Raw genomic sequence first — 17,283 nt, forward strand, 5'->3', positions numbered from 1 at the left:
AACAGCATTGAAATCTAGCTCCATCCATTTCCTGATTCACACACACACACACATACACACAGTGTCAGTTGGCAAATCGTAGGGCTGTTGAATATTCTCTGCTCCAGTTCCAGACGCTTCTAAATGGCAGTCAGTGGGGATACGAAACCAAATATTTAATCATCTGACTCAGCTGTGTACTCTCCATGAATGGCTTGCCAGGCCGAGTGGGAGAGCTGGCTTATGTCTGTGCAGTGGAATGCCGGAGAACCATAATTTTCGTCTAATGAGCTGAAAATGCTGGCCCCGATTTACTTGTCTTTCACTTCATTTCTGACATCTGGGACTGTCTTTTGTCTCCCTAAAATTCTTTTACCTAAAGGAGATTTCTGACAAAGGTGCAAGTGATGCACCTTTTTGTGCGGACCTAGGTTTTCAGTTCTCTGGGGTAAATACATGGGCGCAGCATGGGGGGGGGGTCCCTAGGATAACTCTGTGTTTAACCTTTTCAGGAACTGCTGCACTGTTGCCCCGAAGTGGCTGCATCATTTTGCTGCCCCGGAAGCTGTGCATAAGGGTCCCAGGGTCTCCACGTTGTCTCCACGTCCTCTCCACGCTCATTCTTCCACTTTCTTCCATCATGGCCGTCCCAGTAGGTGGGCAGTGGTCTCTAGTGGTTTTGATTTGCATTTCCCTGACAGCTAATGATGTTGACTGAACATTTTTATGTGCTTATTGACCATTTTTATACCTTCTTGGGAGAAATGTCTATTCAGATCCTTCCCCAAATTTTAAATGGGGCCGTTTGTCTTTGTAATTGTTGAGGTAATAGTTCTTTAAATATCCTAAGCCCAGGTCCTTTGTTAGATACATGATTTGCAAAACTTTTTCAATTCCATCCTTTTACTTTTTACCTAACTATATGGTTATATTTGATGTGAGACTTTGTAGACAGAACCCTTTTTTTTTTTTTTTAAGTAGGCTCCACACCCAACATGGGACTTGAACTCACAACCCTGAGATCAACAGTCGCTTCCTCCACTGACTGATCCAGCCAGGAGCCCCTGTTGACAGAATCTTGTTGGATCGTGTATTTCACACATTCCAACCATGTCTTTTAATTGGTGCGTTTGGGCAATTTATATTTAACAGAATTACTGATACTTTGCATTTCGGTCTAAATTCACCTATTACCCGTTTTCTGCTTGACTCCTCTTTCGTTTTCTTCTTTACACATTCCAGCCTTCTTTTGTGTTTATCTGAACATATTTTTAGTATTCCATTTATTTTCTCTATTGTGTTTTGGACTGTTTCTCCATGTAGTCTTTTCTTTTTCAGGGCTCCCCTAGAGAGGATAAACTCCCGGCTTCGCTTCTCATGGTCCATCAGAAACAATATTTTAACCACTTGTTGTGAGACATGGAAAGCTTACTACCACCGAGGTCCCCTAGGCTCTCGCCTCGGTGCTGCCATTGTCCCCTGCCCGGAATCTGTCAGTGTTCTATTTTTGGCTTCCAATCATGACATGTTTTTAAAGAACTCAGGAGGAGGACCCTAGCCCGTCATGTCTACCCTGATAATGGACCATATCTGTGGCTCCTCCCTCATTCCTGTTGTCCCATGTCCCCTCTGGTAGCACTTCCCTTCTGACTGAACAACTCTTATCAGTCCCCTCAGACCGAGGACATTGGCTGCCAAATGCTTTATCCCCTTCACCTGAATATCTTCTTTTCACCTTCACTCCTGAAGATTGTTTGTGCTGGGTAGAGAACCCCAAGATCATTCTTTTCGCTCAACACTTGATAGACACTGCCTGTTTTTTTCTGGCCTCCCTGGTTTCCCACAAGAAATGTGCAGTTGTTGGAACCATAAGTCTCGTCAAGGTGACACATCATGGTTCTCTCAGACTTGTCGAGAATTGTTCCTTGTCTTTAGTTTTCCTCAGTTTCATTATGGTGAATCTGGGCATGGGTTTCTTTGGATTTATCCTGTGTGGGACTTGCCCAGTTCCTCTGGTCAGGAGGTTTTATCTTTTGCCAAATTTGGGGATTTTCAGCCATTTTTTTCTCCAACTCTTTTTTTTTTCTGCACTGCCCTCTTCCTCCCCTCCTTCTGGGACTCGGACAACACAAATATCAGCCCTTTCAATATCGTTTTGTAGATTTTTGAGGCTGTTCGCTTTTTTAGAAGTCTCTCTGCCTCTCTTTTCTCAGATTGGTAATATCCAGCGATCCATCTTCAAATGTCCCCCACCCCCGATCATCTCCATTATGTTGATGAGTCGATCACAAGGAGTGTTTTACGTCAATGATTGTCCGTTTTATTTCCAAAGTTGCCATTGGGTTCTTTATATCTTCTATATATCTATACCTTTCCATTCACACCCCGAAGGCAGAGGGAGAGGACCTCAGACAAGACAGACTTGGAAGGGCTTCCGACCTTGTTTTAGAAGTTGCGGCTCAGCCCAGCAGACAGCAGGGAAGTCCTCTGGTTTGGTCCGGCTGGTCTGGCTCACTGGGCAAATGGTAGGCCACCCCCCGTCCCCAGAGTGCCAGAGAAGAACACCTGACCAGCCACCAGGGGTGTGGACATATGCCGTGGGGGTCCAGAGTCCACACTGGAACAGGCAGGAGACCTCCTCCCCCCACACTGTCCCTCCAGCGCCCTCCCCTGAGAAAGTCTAACTGGTATTCGCTTTGAAGGACAAGTACGTAAAGTAACAGTGCTGTGTGTCACACAGTACAGACATGCAAGGCTACGTTCAGAGTCAAGAGGCAGTACGTTGAAGACTAACACAGCGGGTGATCCGTGTGCTTCAGTTCCAACCTCACGTTTCCTCACTCCGGCCCTTCTGGGGTTGGGATTGCCTGCTGAACTGTCCTTTGACCATGCCGTTCAGCTGCTCATGTGCGTCCCCAAGTGGCTGCCTGGGATGGAGGCCATGGTCCACACCGGCGCTCCGTTCAAACAGCAGAAGGCATGTTGATTAGGGGCAGCTCAGGGAAGAGCCCAGGGGCTCTCAACAACTTCATGGTTGTTCTCCAAGCTCTTCCCCCTCCTCGGTTCCCCTAGTTCTTCTAGATTCCTGGGGCTCCCTTTTACAGTCCTCTGGCCAGAGAGCTGGGGCTTTAGTCCCCCTGCTTTGCTGTGCACCCACTTTGGGGGCCAAGTAGCAGGAGGTCCTGGGGAGGGAGAAAGCATCGAGAGTTTTCTCCACCCTCTGGGGCCTGCAACTCCTCTGATCCAAAAGGCAGGACCCCTTTCTCAACGTTTTGAGTGACTGAGGCCCTCCACTATCAACCTACCCCCCCCCCCATGCCCTTGCCCCTCCTGTCACCACTGAATCCTTTGGGGGCTGAGGCATGAGAGGATGCAGAAAAGAAAAACAGGGATTTGCCCCCACTCTCTGAGTATGAGGGGTCCCCTTTTCCACTCCTGAAGCAACATTAGGCACCCTTGTGCCCAATTCTGGGTTCCAGGCTGCCTTGAGTTCAGGCAGTAAAACGCTGCAGGGAAAAATGGGAAACATACCACAGGCTCTCTGCACTTGGAATTCTGGTGTCTTTCCCTTACTCTCTTGCAACCTGTTACTCTTCAGTCTTCATCTTCCTGTTTCGTGTATTCCTTCTGGGTTTCAGAGCTGCACTCCGTGGGACAGACACAGTGGAGGGCCCCTAACGCCGTCTCACCCGGAACCAGAAACCACTGCACTTAATTTGTCCTTTACCACGTTCCTTACTCTGTCATTTTCAAGCTCAGGAGCACTTAAGCTGCAAAGGTCTTAAGGTTTTGGCTTTTGACCCTCCCCCCCCAAAAAAAGCTTCCATAAAAGCATACCAAGCCCCAGCCTGAAAACAAGAGAGCACAGTCCCCAGCCTGAAAGAGAGAAAAATTAGAAAGAGAGAAAGAACCAGACCGACTTAAATACTTTGAGGCGATCTCTACACATAAAAGCAAAGCAAAAGGCCAAAGTAAAGTGAGTTTTCCGAGCAGCGTGGACAGCCCAGGCAGCCCCGGGTACTGCAAGCTGGAAGGAGGGCTCTCTGTTCAGGGTGTGTGTGCTTGAGACCAACCAGCATGGCTCAGCCTCAGCTGTTGAGTGGCTGTCATTTTCTTAGACCAGCAAATCCTTGGGGAGTAGCCAGATCAGTCCATTAACTGCGGGTGCAATGAACACACACACACACACACACACACACACACCCCATTGCTCATTAGTTTCTATGCATTCATTTGGAGAAATGTAGTTCAGAATTACATCCTAGAAGAATGGTCTCTTCTTTTTGCCTTTGGGTTCTATTTTTAAATACTTGTAAATCAATATCACTGTCATATTTTGGTGGGAAAGAGCGTATGCTGTCTGTCATCTAACCATGTTCCCCACTTCCCCTGTATCTTGCAAGGCAGAGACGGTTCTACTCTTCAATTAAGAGGGTTTTGAATGTGCCGAATTTAAATCAAGGTCTTGCCTGTGAGATGTTCTGTTTGCAAATGTGTGTGACACAACGTACAGGTTCTAAGAGCAGTGAGAGAGGACCACGTTTGCTAGAGGTCTGCATGTACTGTCCAGAAAGCCCGGGAAGCTAAGAAATAACCAACCGGCGAATGCCAGGTCCAGCCCAGCCCCTGGTGTCCTGTGCAGTACAGGGCTGAACCTAGGCTTCCGTAGACAACTGGGCAGGTTCAAGATCAACCCTGGAGAGAGTAGCTCTATGGGTGGGTAGCGGATCAGAAAAGCGGTTTTATAATAGGAGCCAGTGAGTCATTCCAGGACAGGCAGGAGACCCTCCACCCAGACACAAAGTCACACTGGGGAGCAGAGAGTAGGGAGATGTCAGGGACAGATGCAGGGGCCAGTCCCTCAGCAGGTTGGGGAAAGAGAGACGGTCCCCTGGCAAATTTACAGAGCTAATCTCTTCTTTGTAGCATGAGCTCCAGTCAACACAACCTCTCAGGCAAATATGTAAAATGTAATTTCCTAAGCATTAGGTTTCTCCAGAACTACAGAAAGAGCACCATGATATATTATTTCAAAGCAGTAAAGAGAAATTCACCTCTACAGGATGTGGTGGGAGAGACCCTCCATTCAAATAAAGCAATATCCTCCTAAAGAAAACTTAACATCCAAGTGCACTCTCCTGAGCCCGCAATGGATTTTACAGCAAAGATTCACGGACCCAAGGGGACATCTGATTCCAGTCCCCTGCTGGAGATCCATCTGGCTTTGCACTGCAGCTGAGCCACGAGAACACGGATCCCTAGATTTGCGCTGCACCGTCTGCAGCCACGGAGCATCTTCCAAAGAAGCAAACACCTGGGACTAGAAGAGAGGAAAGGAAGCCAATGATGTCACTCATGGCAGCAGAAAGGACACTGGGGCAGAGTGACCTGAGGCTCCTTTTTCTCCAGTACTCAGTGTTCTGGGTCCTGAGTGAACATGTCAAGAGACTCTCAAAGGTTGGATTCGTGGTGGAAAGGAAAATTCCTCCTGGAAAAACCTTTTGCTTTACTGCTTTATTTCAGTAAAGGGCAAGATAGTAAATATCGTAGGCTTCGCTGGCCAACTGGCAAAATGGAAGATACCCTGTAGGTACTTAAACATCACAAAAGAGAAAACTCCCGGCCGGCCCCTCCCTGCTGTCTTGCCCTGCGCCGGCCAGAGCCATGCCTGTGCTTCCCTGTTTTGTGCTCACTTACCACCTGCTAGAGACACTCTCAGGACAAGAGCAACGGCCCCAAGAGGGAAAGGCCCAGCAGGTCAGCACGCAGATGGACTGGGAATGGGGACCTGCTGTAGTTAGGTTCACTCTCTGTCCTGGTGACACCCAGATGCTGGTGTGACCTTCTCGTCTCCTGACAGCTCAAGTTGAGTAGCTGGCTGGAGGCTAAGTGGACTTGCTAAGTCACCAGCTCCTAAGCAGAGATTCCACTGCTTGGCGCCCAACCATTGCCAACAGTAGAGCGTCCAACATGTAGAGAGCAACCAGCGTGGACCTTGGGCAGTAGCGAGATACAGCTGGCCAGGTAGACAGACCCTGAGAGTGGAGGTGTTGGGGGGGGCTCCAGCTTGGTCTCCATGGCTCACAGTGCTAGCCCCCTCCAGCGGTGCCCACATGCCATACAAAAGCACGTGCCGGTCTGTGTGCACATCCCAGGATTAGTGAACAATAAACTCGATTTTGCTTTGTGGCTATGATGGCTTTAAATTGTACCCACAAATTCCTTGACATTCTTTCCTTTAAGAGGGTAGAACTTAATCCCCCACCACCACCACCACCAAGCATGGGTTGGATTCAGTGACGCACTGCTAATGAATAAAATGAGGTGAAAGTGCAGCTTCCGAGACCAAGTCCCACCAGGCGCTCCTCTCGCTAGCTCTTCGGTCGTGAGCTCCGGGGGACGTCAGCCACTGTGTCACGAGGATGCTCAAGCAGCCCTATGGAGAAGCTTCATACGGAGAGGAACAGAGGCCTCCTGCCAGCAGCCATGTGAGGGGCCACTGTCTAAAACAGATCTGCCAGCCCCGGTTGAGCCTTCAGATGGTAGCAGCCCCAGAAGACATCTCAGCTGCAACTATACAACAGACCCTGAGCCAGGACCACTCAGCTGAGCCATTCCCGAGCCTCAGAGGCTGTGACATAATATGTTTCTTGTATTATGCTGTAAGTGTCGGAGGTGATGCTATGCAGCAATAAATCATTAACATGGGGCACCTGGGTGGCTCAGTCGGTGAAGCATCTGCCTTTGGCTGGGGTCATGATCCCAGGGTCCTGGGATCGAGTCCCAAATCGGGCTCCTGGCTCAGTGGGGAGTCTGCTTCTCCCTCTGCCCCTCCCCCTGCTTGTTCTCTCTCTGACAAATAAAATCTTTAAAAAAATAAATAAATCATTAATACAGTGGACAGCAAAATAAGAATCAGTCTCAATGTACACCAGCATCTCGTGTCTGTATCTTGCTGCCTCCTTGACATATCCACTTGGATGTCTCACACATATCTCAAAGAAACACAGTGCCTTCCGAAGTTCCTCATTTAGAATCTAACCCTTCCTGGCTGCCTTAATTCCTCACTTGACCCTGTCATTACCTGGAGGTCACTCCTTTATGCCCTCTGCTTCCTCACCCCGCCCACCATGCGGGCATGAACACGTTCACACACACACACATTCGTCCGCACAGCCGATGTGTCACCCACGTGTTACAGGGCATGCATGTCTCACCACCAGTCAGGGTCACAGCTCACCTCGGTCGTGCAGAAGCCTCACAGCTGCCGTCCGGACTTCCCACTCACCCACATCCAATCCATTGGTCGCACCACAGTGAGAGAATGAGATCATGCTGCCGCCTGGCTCCAGCACCCCAGAGACTTCCCTCTGCGATGAGGGTGAGATCCCAGCTCCTCCCAGGGCCCAGTGAGACTCTGGCATGATCCACCCTCAGCCGCTCTCATCCTCAGTGCCTCACCCACCCCACGCTTCTTTGTGCCTCAGACCCCGCACACGCTGCGCCCTCTGCCTGGACCCTCTTCCCCCATCTGCCCGGCTTCCCCGCACCCCACGCCCCCGAACTCAGCTTCGGTGTTCTCTCCTCAGCACGGCCTTCATCGCCTCCTCATCTAAGGTAGATCCTCCCGTTATTTCCTCTCTCAGACTCTTGCTAATTTACTTCACAGAACATCATCCAAGTTGAACTACTTGCTCATTGGTTTAATTATACTTTGACCATGGACTGTGCTGAGAAGGGCCATGGTTTACCGACAGGGGCAGCCACCTGAGAAGCCCCAGGCGTGGGCTCAGAGTCAGCCACGGACCCTGAGCGGTTGCCAGGGACAGATGGTGACAGACAGTAGCCCTGGAGGGGATGTAGCCAGGCTCCTGCTTCTGGACCTCAACACAGAAACCCTGCATGTTGAGCCAGTTTCCTTGGTGTGTATCTCTGTTCTTTGATTCCTGAGAACCCCAAATAACTGACATTCCAGGCACTCATCAAATGCGGAAGGATTTAAGTCCCCGCCCCTCAGCTCTCCATCTGGAGAGAACAGATGCTCACAGAGATACATTTCAGGGCTGCGTGTGGATTTGATAATGGGGGAGGAACAGCCGCTGCAGAGTCAGAAGAGGAGGGGCGCCCTCAGGTGCGCGTGGGGAGGGGGAACTCGGGGCGGTCCCACCGGGACCCTGAGGAAGGTGAAAGGGACTGTTCACGCAGGTTGGCTTGGATAATTGTTCACACTCCCTCCACAACCCAGGTACATTAGAATCCCTTTACAGAGCCATCCGCTGTCCGAGCCAGAGGGCATGACCGGAAAAACATGTCCCCTGGCACCAGAACACTCGTCCCCACTCAGAAGCCCAATGCCAGGGTTCCAGGCAGGAGGGGCACTTTCTGGTCACCTCGTCTTCCCCGTCCTGGTCAAATGGCAGACTGGGCAGAAGGAGGTGGGAGGTTGGGTACAGGGCTCACATCTCTGAGGGTCTAAGGTATGAAGGATCTGGGGGAGAAGACCCAATGAAGCCCACAATAAGGTGCCCGGCCATTCTGGGTGCCCCCCCCCCCCACGCCAGGCTGGGAGAGGGACAGCAGCAAGGGGGGAGGTGTGTCTAGGCAGAGGGCACAGTGTGCGCACAGTCTGAGGGACGGAGCTGAGGTCGGAGGGGGGGCCCCCCGAACATCCATGGGGAGAGAGGCCTCGCCCCATCGTCCCCACCTGCTCTCCAGAACCCCCAGGGCCCCTCTTTCTCTGGGCAGACCAGCTCCAGGCTTTCCACAGCATTCTTCCCAGCAGAGTCGCCATGTGACTAAGACACCCACCGCCAGCCTTGCTGGAACTAAGGGAGTGACTGTGACCATGGGGATTCCTGGTGACACCACTCTACAGAGGGGGCAATGACATGGCCAACAAGGGGCCTTCGTGACGCACAAATCCCATTCTATCTTCACCTAAGGCCACTGACCGGACTCCGGTGCTGGAACACAGAGTGAGTTTTCTGGTAGAAACAGTGGGGTTATTAAAGGCTAAATACTCAAGTGAGGTTAGTATGGTTGCGGTATTTCAGCCAAATTCTGAATTAAATTACATTTTCTGTAGCAAGGTCAGAATTTCCTTTCGAACACCCATTATTTTCATGGTAATTTGTTAAACTAGGAAATCCTGGCTGGGAGGCAGAGGCCCCGGGGAAGGGATTAGGAGGACCTTCTCAGAGTCCGCCTGCCTGCCTGGGCGGGAGTCCCGCAGCCTCCATGGAGAGCTGCGCGTCCCTGAGATGGTCACCTAACCTCTCTGCACCCCGGTGTCCTTGTCGGAACAGAGGACTGGTGACAGGATCATGTGTGATGATTTGTGTCAAGTGCTTAAGACAGTACCTGGCACCTAGTAAAGCCTCCAAAATGGCAGTTGAAAGAAAAGAAGGAAAGAAATGAAGACAGACATTGTCACCAGAGAAATGTAAGCTACAAGTACCTGAGGATTCTTCTGCACCGGGCAAGGCTAGTGGAGGTTCTCTGCCAGATCGCCCCAGCCCCTGAGTTACTGGAGAGGATTTGGCGGAAAAGAGTCACCAGCACAGAGCTGAGGTGCTTACAAAACCAGATGACTCTCCCCCGGGTCTCCAATCCGTTTCCCCACCCACCCTGTCCCCAGCAGGGGGGAGATGGTCCCAGGAGGAAAGACTTCCCGCGCAGATGTCAATCATCCCTTTCAGGGCACCAAGACACAAACAAAGTTGATTTATCTCCCCTAGACAACACTTTGGACCAGAAAGCTTTGAGCTCAGACTTGGGCACCAGGCAGTTTACTGGGAAAACCCCACGAACCAGGAGCAGGAATCTTGGGGACCCCACTCCCGCCATAGCAGCGGTCTTGCTGGGGACCACCTGCCCCGGCCACATTCTCTCCTCTTCCATTCAATTCCAGTTCTCGCCCTAAAATGCAGAGAAATGCATGAGCCTCTGCACTGTGTCCCACTGGGGGTGTTTGCCCCTGTCCTGCCATGGCACGGTGGGAAAGATATAAACAAGAAGGCGCTGCCCCCCTCAACGTCCCAGCAGGTGCCACAAGCCCCCTTGCTCCCAGGCCTCCCACGATCCCCCCCAGTCTCAGGAGCAGACACTCACTTGCCCCTGCCACGTCCCCACCCCCAAGACGGCCACCTACCCGTGACTGCGTGGCAGCCCCAGCCCCTGCCCGCCGCCTGCCCAGTGGAATCCGGGTTGTGGAGACTGTTGATACCCGTGGCTGCCCCACACTGGAGCCTCCTGGCCTGTGCGCTAACGGGCTATATTTGTCAGCTGATAATATGATCTGTAGGACATGTGCTGATAAACTATCTATCTATTCTATGTGACTCAGCCCGGCATGAGACAAAACACATTTCAGAAGGGAGGGCTTGGCACGGGGCAAAGGACGAGCTGGCCAGTGCGAGCCCTACAACCCGGCATTACCGCACCTCCCGCACAGATGGCCCGGCCTTTTCCCACGGCCCCGTCCTGAAGCGTGTCGAGTAAAACAGGCCAGAGAGGGGAAAGGGCTCTGTCTCTTTGCACTCCCAGCGAAGAACAAGAAAAGCAGGATCGGAGCACCATACGACCCAGCAAATGTGAAACTGTTTTCAATGTTTGAAGCTATACAGCTATCACCGGCCTGGATTTCACCTTGTTTTTCTTTTAAAGTTTCTAAAACATGTGAATTTAGGTTCTCTTTCGTGATTTTTACTAACTGGGCAAAGATGCTTTGCTGATATCCAACATTGTGACAATCTGACAATCAATTAATCAGGAATTGCTCCCACCTCGCTGAACCCCCACCCCACATCTCCCACCTAGTCCCCGCCCAGCCCCCACCCCTGCCTGTACCAAGAGGGTCCTTACAACCACCCCCATTTCTGGGCAACAGACTCCTCATACACCTTCATCCTAAACAGAAAAATACCCTTTGTCTAATATAGATATAATAATTCTAACTACCAAATAGTTGGATTTTGAAGGGACCATTTTCTATGTGTTGACACTTGTAATTAAATTATCATTTTATTAATGCAATCCCTATCAAAATACCAACAGCACTTTTCACAGAACTAGAACAAACAATCCTAAAATGTATCCAGAACCACAAAAGACCCCAAACAGCCAAAGCAATTTTGAAAAAAAGAAAAACAAAGCTGGAGGCATCCCGATTCCAGACTTCAAGTTATATTACAAAGCTATAGTCATCAAAACAGTATGGTACTGGCACAAAAACAGACTCGTAGATCAATGGAACCGAATAGAAAACCCAGAAATAAACCCACAATTATATGGCCAATTAATCTTCAACAAAGCAGGAAAGGATATGCAATGGGAAAAAGACAGTCTCTTCAACAAAAGGTGTTGGGAAAACTGATCAGCGACATGCAAAAGAATGAAACTGGACCCCTTTCCTACACCACACACAAAATAAACTCAAAATGCATGAAAGACCTAAATGTGACACCTGAAACCATAAAAATCCAGGAAGAGAACACAGGCAGTAATTTCTCTGACATCAACAGTAACAACATTTTTCTAGATATGTCTCCTGAGGCAAGGGAAACAAAAGCAAAAATAAACTATTGGGACTTCATCAAAATAAAAAGCTTCTACACGATGAAGGAAACAATAAAAAAACTAAAAGGCAACCTGCACAATGGGAGAAGATGTTTGCAAATGACACATCAGATAAAGGGTTAGTACCCAAAATATATAAAGAACTGATACAATTCAACACCCCCAAAAAATCCAATTAAAAATGGGCAGAAGACAAGAACAGATATTTTGCCAAAGAAGACATCCAGATGGCCAATAGACACATGAAAAGATGGTCGACATCACTCATCATCAGGGAAATGCAAATCAAAACTATAATGAGATATCACCTTTTATCTGCCAGAATGGCTAATATCAAAACCACAAGAAACAGCAAGTGTTGGTGAGAACGTGGAGAAAAAGGAACCCTCGTGCATTGTTGGTGGGAAGGCAAACTGGTGCAGCCATTGTGAAGAACAGAATGGAGTTTCCTCAAAAAGTTAAAAATAGAAGTACTCTATAATCCAGTAATCACACTACTGGGTATTTACCAAAAAAAAAAAAAAAAAAAAAAAAAAAAAAAACGACAAAACCACTAATTGAAAGGGATACATGCACCGCTATGCTCATAGCAGCATTATTTATAATAGCCGAACTATGGAAGCTGCCCAAGTGTCCATTCTATTCAGCCATAAAAAAGAATGAAATCTTGCCATTTGCAATGACATGGAAAGAGCTGGACAGTATAATGCGAAATACATCAGTCAAATACCATATGATTTCACTCATGTGGAACTTAAGAAACAAGACAAACAAGCAAAGGAAAAAGAGAAAGACAAACCAAGAAACTACAGAGAATAAACTGCTGGTTACCAGGGGGAGGCTGTGAAATACACGAAGGGGATTAAGGAGTATATTTGGGGTGAGCACTGGGTGATGTATGGAAGTGTTGAAACACTATATCGTATACCTGAAACTAATATAACACCACAAATTACCTATATTGGAATTAAATTTTTTTAAATAGGGTTCTTATTAAAATAAAAATATTTTAATGCGTTATCATTTTAAATTGCATACCAAGTTGATGGGAATCGAATAAGTCTCTGTGACAATATTAAATCCTACCTCTAAGATGTTGGATGTGCTTTTTATTGCTTAGAATTTGGATTTCGCTTTTGATACATAATTTAAGTTTCCTATTTAGTAATTGTTTCATTTGGGTTTGGTTTGGTTTTGTGTATAGTGTTCTGAACCAAAGAATTTAAATTGAAAAGGTAGTTTCAGGTCAAACGCTACTTAAATATTTTTTCAATTTCAAAGAAGGCTAACTATTCAAAAGCTCAATCATATTTAAGCGGAAAAATATTTTCCCCCACCAATACATTCAAGCACAACGGGCGTCCTTTATGATGCCAGGGTTAGAGAAGCCAGCCATTGTTCAGCCCGGGCTCCTCAGTCTGCAGTGTGCACTCAAATAGGATTAAGAAATTTAGCAAATAGGGGCGCCTGGGTGGCACAGCGGTTAAGCGTCTGCCTTCGGCTCAGGGCGTGATCCCGGCGATCTGGAATCGAGCCCCACATCAGGCTCTTCTGCTGTGAGCCTGCTTCTTCCTCTCCCACTCCCCCTGCTTGTGTTCCCTCTCTCGCTGGCTGTCTCTATCTCTGTCAAATAAATAAAATCTTAAAAAAAAAAAAAAAAGAAATTTAGCAAATAAAAATACTTGCAGTTATATTTGAATTTCAGATAAACCACAAGCAATTTTTTAATATAAGTATGTTTCCAATATTGCCTGAGTCATACTTTAAAATTATTTGTGGTTTATCTGGAATTTCAATATTCCTGGGTGTCCTGTATTTTCTCTGGCAACCCTCCACCCAAACCACCTAGGATCTCAGTAAGTGCAGAATCGGACGCAGGAGGCCAGCGAGGGTCCCAGAGTCTGTCTCCCTAACAACCTCCAGGTGATGCCATAGCTGGTCCAGGGACGCCAGCACAAGGGGCCCTAAGGACCTGGAATTAGCACAGTCTGGGGCAGTGGTACCCAGGACTCGCTCCTCGTGGGCATGGCCCGGGTGGACCCCTCTCCCCCTAGGAGGCTCTGATTCAATCAGTCCAGGGTGAGGTCCAGCGATCATAGTTCAGCAGGCTCCACAGTGGCCTCTGATTCACAGGCAGGGATGTGAATCCAGAAGTATTTAAAATACGCAGTGTACTTACGTTAACACAAGGAATTGTTATTATTGTATTAAACTCACTGTGTGTAGATGCTGCATCTCTTGGTTGTGTCCAGAGGAACTTCCAGGGGCGCCTGGCTGGCTCAGTCGGCAGAGCATGTGACTCTTGATCTCAGGGTTGTGAGTTCAAGACCCTCCTTGGGTGTAGAGATTACTTAATGAAGTCTTGAAAGAAAGAAAGAAAGAAAGAAAGAAAGAAAGAAAGAAAGAAAGAGGAAAAAATAGAGACAGAAAGAAAGAAAAGAAAAAAGAGAAAGAGAGAAAAGAAAGAAAAGAAGAAAGAAAGAAAGAAAGAAAGAAAGAAAGAAAGAAAGAAAGAGAAAAGAAAAAAGAGAGAGAAAGAAAGAGGGAAGGAGGGAGGAAGGAAGAGAAAGAAAGAAAGAGAGAAAGAAAGAAAGAGAGAAAGAAAGAAAGACAGGCACCTGGGGTGGCTCAGTCCATTAAGCGTCTGCCTTTGGCTCAGATCATGATCCCGGGCCCCTGGGATTCAGCCTCACATTGGGCTCCCTGCGCAGTGAGGAGACTGCTGCTCCCTTTACCCTCGCTTCTGCTCTCTCTCTCTCTCAAATAAATAAAATCTTAAAAAAAAAAGAAGAAGAAGAAGAAGAAAGGAAAGAAGGAAGGGAGAGAAAAGAAAAAAGAGAAAGAAAGAAAGAAAGAAAGAAAGAAAGAAAGAAAGAAAGAAAGAAAGAGGAAGGAAGGAAGGCACCTGGGTGGTTCAGTCAATTAAACGATTAAGCATCTGCCTTTGGCTCAGGTCATGATCTCAGCATCCTGGGATTCAGCCTCATGGTGGGCTCCCTGCTCAGTGGGGAGTCTGCTTCTCCCTCTCCCCCCTGCTCCTGCTCTCTGAAGTAAGTAAAATCGAAGAAGAAGGAGAAGGAGAAGGAGAAGGAGAAGAAAGAGAGAGAGAAAGAGCAAAAGAAGAAAGAAAGAAAGAAAGAAAGAAAGAAAGAAAGAAAGAAAGAAAGAAAGAAAAAGAAAGAAAGAAAAGAAAAGAAAGAACGAACTTGCAGTTTCTGAGCTCCCAAGGGGCAGCGGGTAGGACTGTGCCCTGTGGTCTTCACCCCCCACGGTCCCCTTACAGTCCCCAACTCTTACACAGTCTTCTTATTACCAACCACAGCTGCTTCCTCAGAGCTGGGCTCTCTTTTACACACTTCAGCTCCGGCTGGGCTTGAAGCTTCTCACCAAGTGCAGTCCGCAGCTTCGGGGTCTCCACGGGGGGCCCCCAGGTTTGCCTCTGATCTGAGGGGGTCTCCTACACAAACAGCCCAGAGGTCCCTGGGGCCAAGTGCTCTCCTCACAGCCATTCTGAGCCGAGGACGCCTGTGGGAACGCTGAGTCACACGCACTGCAAAGCCTTCTTCCAAGTAAACCCCTGGTGTCACATGCCTGTCGTCACTGTGACATAATGATAGAAGAATGAAAAACCCAAAATGTCATAAACCGATTCATCCAGCTGCAGTGACCGTTACCAAGTGCTTCCCGCTGCAGAAGGAGCGCACAGTGGGGGCCCCTGCCTTACAGCTTGGCAGGTGCCGCTAAAAGCCCCCAGCACAGCGGCGAGGAAGGGCTGCCCCTGCCCCCACGTAACAGTAACTTACATTAACTACATGACCGAGCGATACGAATTGGGATGCACTGGATGCAATCAAAATACATTATGAAAGTTAATTTGACCCAATCTCTGTACTTTGCTAACGTGACTAGCCAGAACATTTAAACTCACACATGGGGGAGCGCCTGGGTGGCTCAGATGGTTAAGCGTCTGCCTTTGGCTGGGGTCGTCATCTCCAGGTCCTGGAATCGAGCCCCAGGTCTGGCTCCCAGCTCGGCAGGGAGTCTCCCTCTGCTTCTCCCCCCTGCTTGTGCTCTCTCTGACTCTCTCTCTAACGAATAAATAAAATCTTTTAAAAATAAATAAATAAGTAAACTCACACATTGGGCTGGCACGGCATTTCTTTTGGGCTGCACTCCCCGAGGAACAGAGCCTAGACGTGGGTGACCCCAGTGGGCCATCCTGACGGCTGCTCCCCTCACCACCAAGAAGGGCCACCAAGACGGCTAAGAGCACAGGATCAGAATGTGGCGCCTCTCCAAGACTTTCATGCAGTTAGTTTTTCTCTGGGAGGAGGCCAAACCTCTTCCCCAGTACAGTTATTCAACTGCAGGAGGCCAGAACACTGATCTGTGCCAGGTCCGCCGCTGGGAGTAGTGTCATCTGTATCCTGGACGCAGACCACACAACCCTGCGGTCCCCCGGGCAGTCTGGACATGATGCTCACTGGCGCCCCCTGGAGGACAATTTTGCCAATGACTCAGCTGTATTAGGAAACCCAGGGAAGCTTCGGTCATTCCCACTAGCCAAACTGTCACGATCAAGAATGCCAATCTTAAAATTCCCATTGTAAGCTCTTCTTGTGTGCTGGTTCAATTGGAGATGGAGCTACTTTTGTTTATTTTTTCTTTTTTTTTAATTTTGGTACTATCTTTGTAAGATTAAAATGAAATACACACACAAAGTCAAAACAAAACAAAAAACCAAAAAACACACATACCTGGATAGCTCAGTTGGTTAAGCATCTGCTTTGGCTCAGGTCATGATCCCAGGGTCCCTCAGCAGGCAGCCTGCTTCTCCCTCTCCCTCTGCTGCTCCCCCTCCTTGTGCTCGCTCTCTCCGTCAAATAAATAAATAAAATCCTTTTTAAAATGCCTAAATGTGCGAGAACTATAGTAGACGGTTATCTAATAAAGATATAAGATATCTTACAAAATGCAAGAAGCCTATGGTAGAGCATCTCTGGGGGGCAGGTGTTCATATTCCCATTGCAGGAGGATAATGCAGGCTACTGAAGCGGAGGCTTAGTAAGCATTTTAAAGCAGGTTAAATGTGCCCCGGGGTATGCACTCACCTTCCCTCTTCCACCCGCCCTCAACCTAGTTGTTGAAAAACTCCGAGAAGCATGGCCTTGGGGGCGCCTGGGTGGCACAGCGGTTGAGCGTCTGCCTTCGGCTCAGGGCGTGATCCCGGCGTTATGGGATCGAGCCCCACATTAGGCTCCTCCGCTATGAGCCTGCTTCTTCCTCCCCCATTCCCCCTGCTTGTGTTCCCTCTCTCGCTGGCTGTCTCTATCTCTGTCAAATAAATAAATAAAATCTTAAAAAAAAAAAAAAAAGAAGCATAGCCTTGGATATTGGCATCAGTCTGGCACAGTGTGACCTGGAACGTGGGCACAAGGAGCGCCTACAAAAAAATGCTTCATAAACAAAGTCCCCATCAGGGACAAACCTTGATCAAACTACACCTGAGCCTGTATAGAGCTCTGGGGAAAACCGGCTCGGAACAGCTGAACGGCTTATCTAGAGATGAAATCAGACAATGGATTTCCGACCTGGTGATTTTCAGGAGTGGATAAGGAGAAAGGCAAATACATACCCAGAAATCGAGATGGGGGGGAAATGCCATTTTGTCCCCTGTTATTAAAATCTTGAACTCGCTGTAGCCTTGCTCTAGCCAGAAGGATCCCG

At 48.5% G+C, this 17,283-nt stretch overlaps 1 protein-coding gene across 8 annotated transcripts in view; it reads right to left on the minus strand.

The window, feature by feature from the left end:
• LRRC2 (leucine rich repeat containing 2) overlaps positions 1 to 15,968 on the minus strand; it is a 43,187-nt gene extending 27,219 nt beyond the window's left edge. The window contains exons 1-3 of one of the 8 annotated variants that reach the window (XM_048226862.2): positions 15,694 to 15,940; positions 14,854 to 15,156; positions 13,774 to 14,601 (exon numbers count right to left, since the gene is read on the minus strand). The gene's annotated coding sequence lies outside the window, so the exon portion shown is untranslated. Of the gene's footprint in view, positions 1 to 10,129; positions 10,318 to 13,773; positions 15,157 to 15,693 lie in introns of those variants that run through there. The other 7 variants (XM_048226864.2, XM_044384800.3, XM_048226863.2 and 4 more) reach the window with 7 other exon arrangements.
• Positions 15,969 to 17,283: the final 1,315 nt, after the last annotated feature.

The sequence above is a fragment of the Ursus arctos genome, unplaced genomic scaffold, assembly GCF_023065955.2.
Source record: "Ursus arctos isolate Adak ecotype North America unplaced genomic scaffold, UrsArc2.0 scaffold_14, whole genome shotgun sequence".
Classification (NCBI taxonomy): Eukaryota; Metazoa; Chordata; class Mammalia; order Carnivora; family Ursidae; genus Ursus; species Ursus arctos.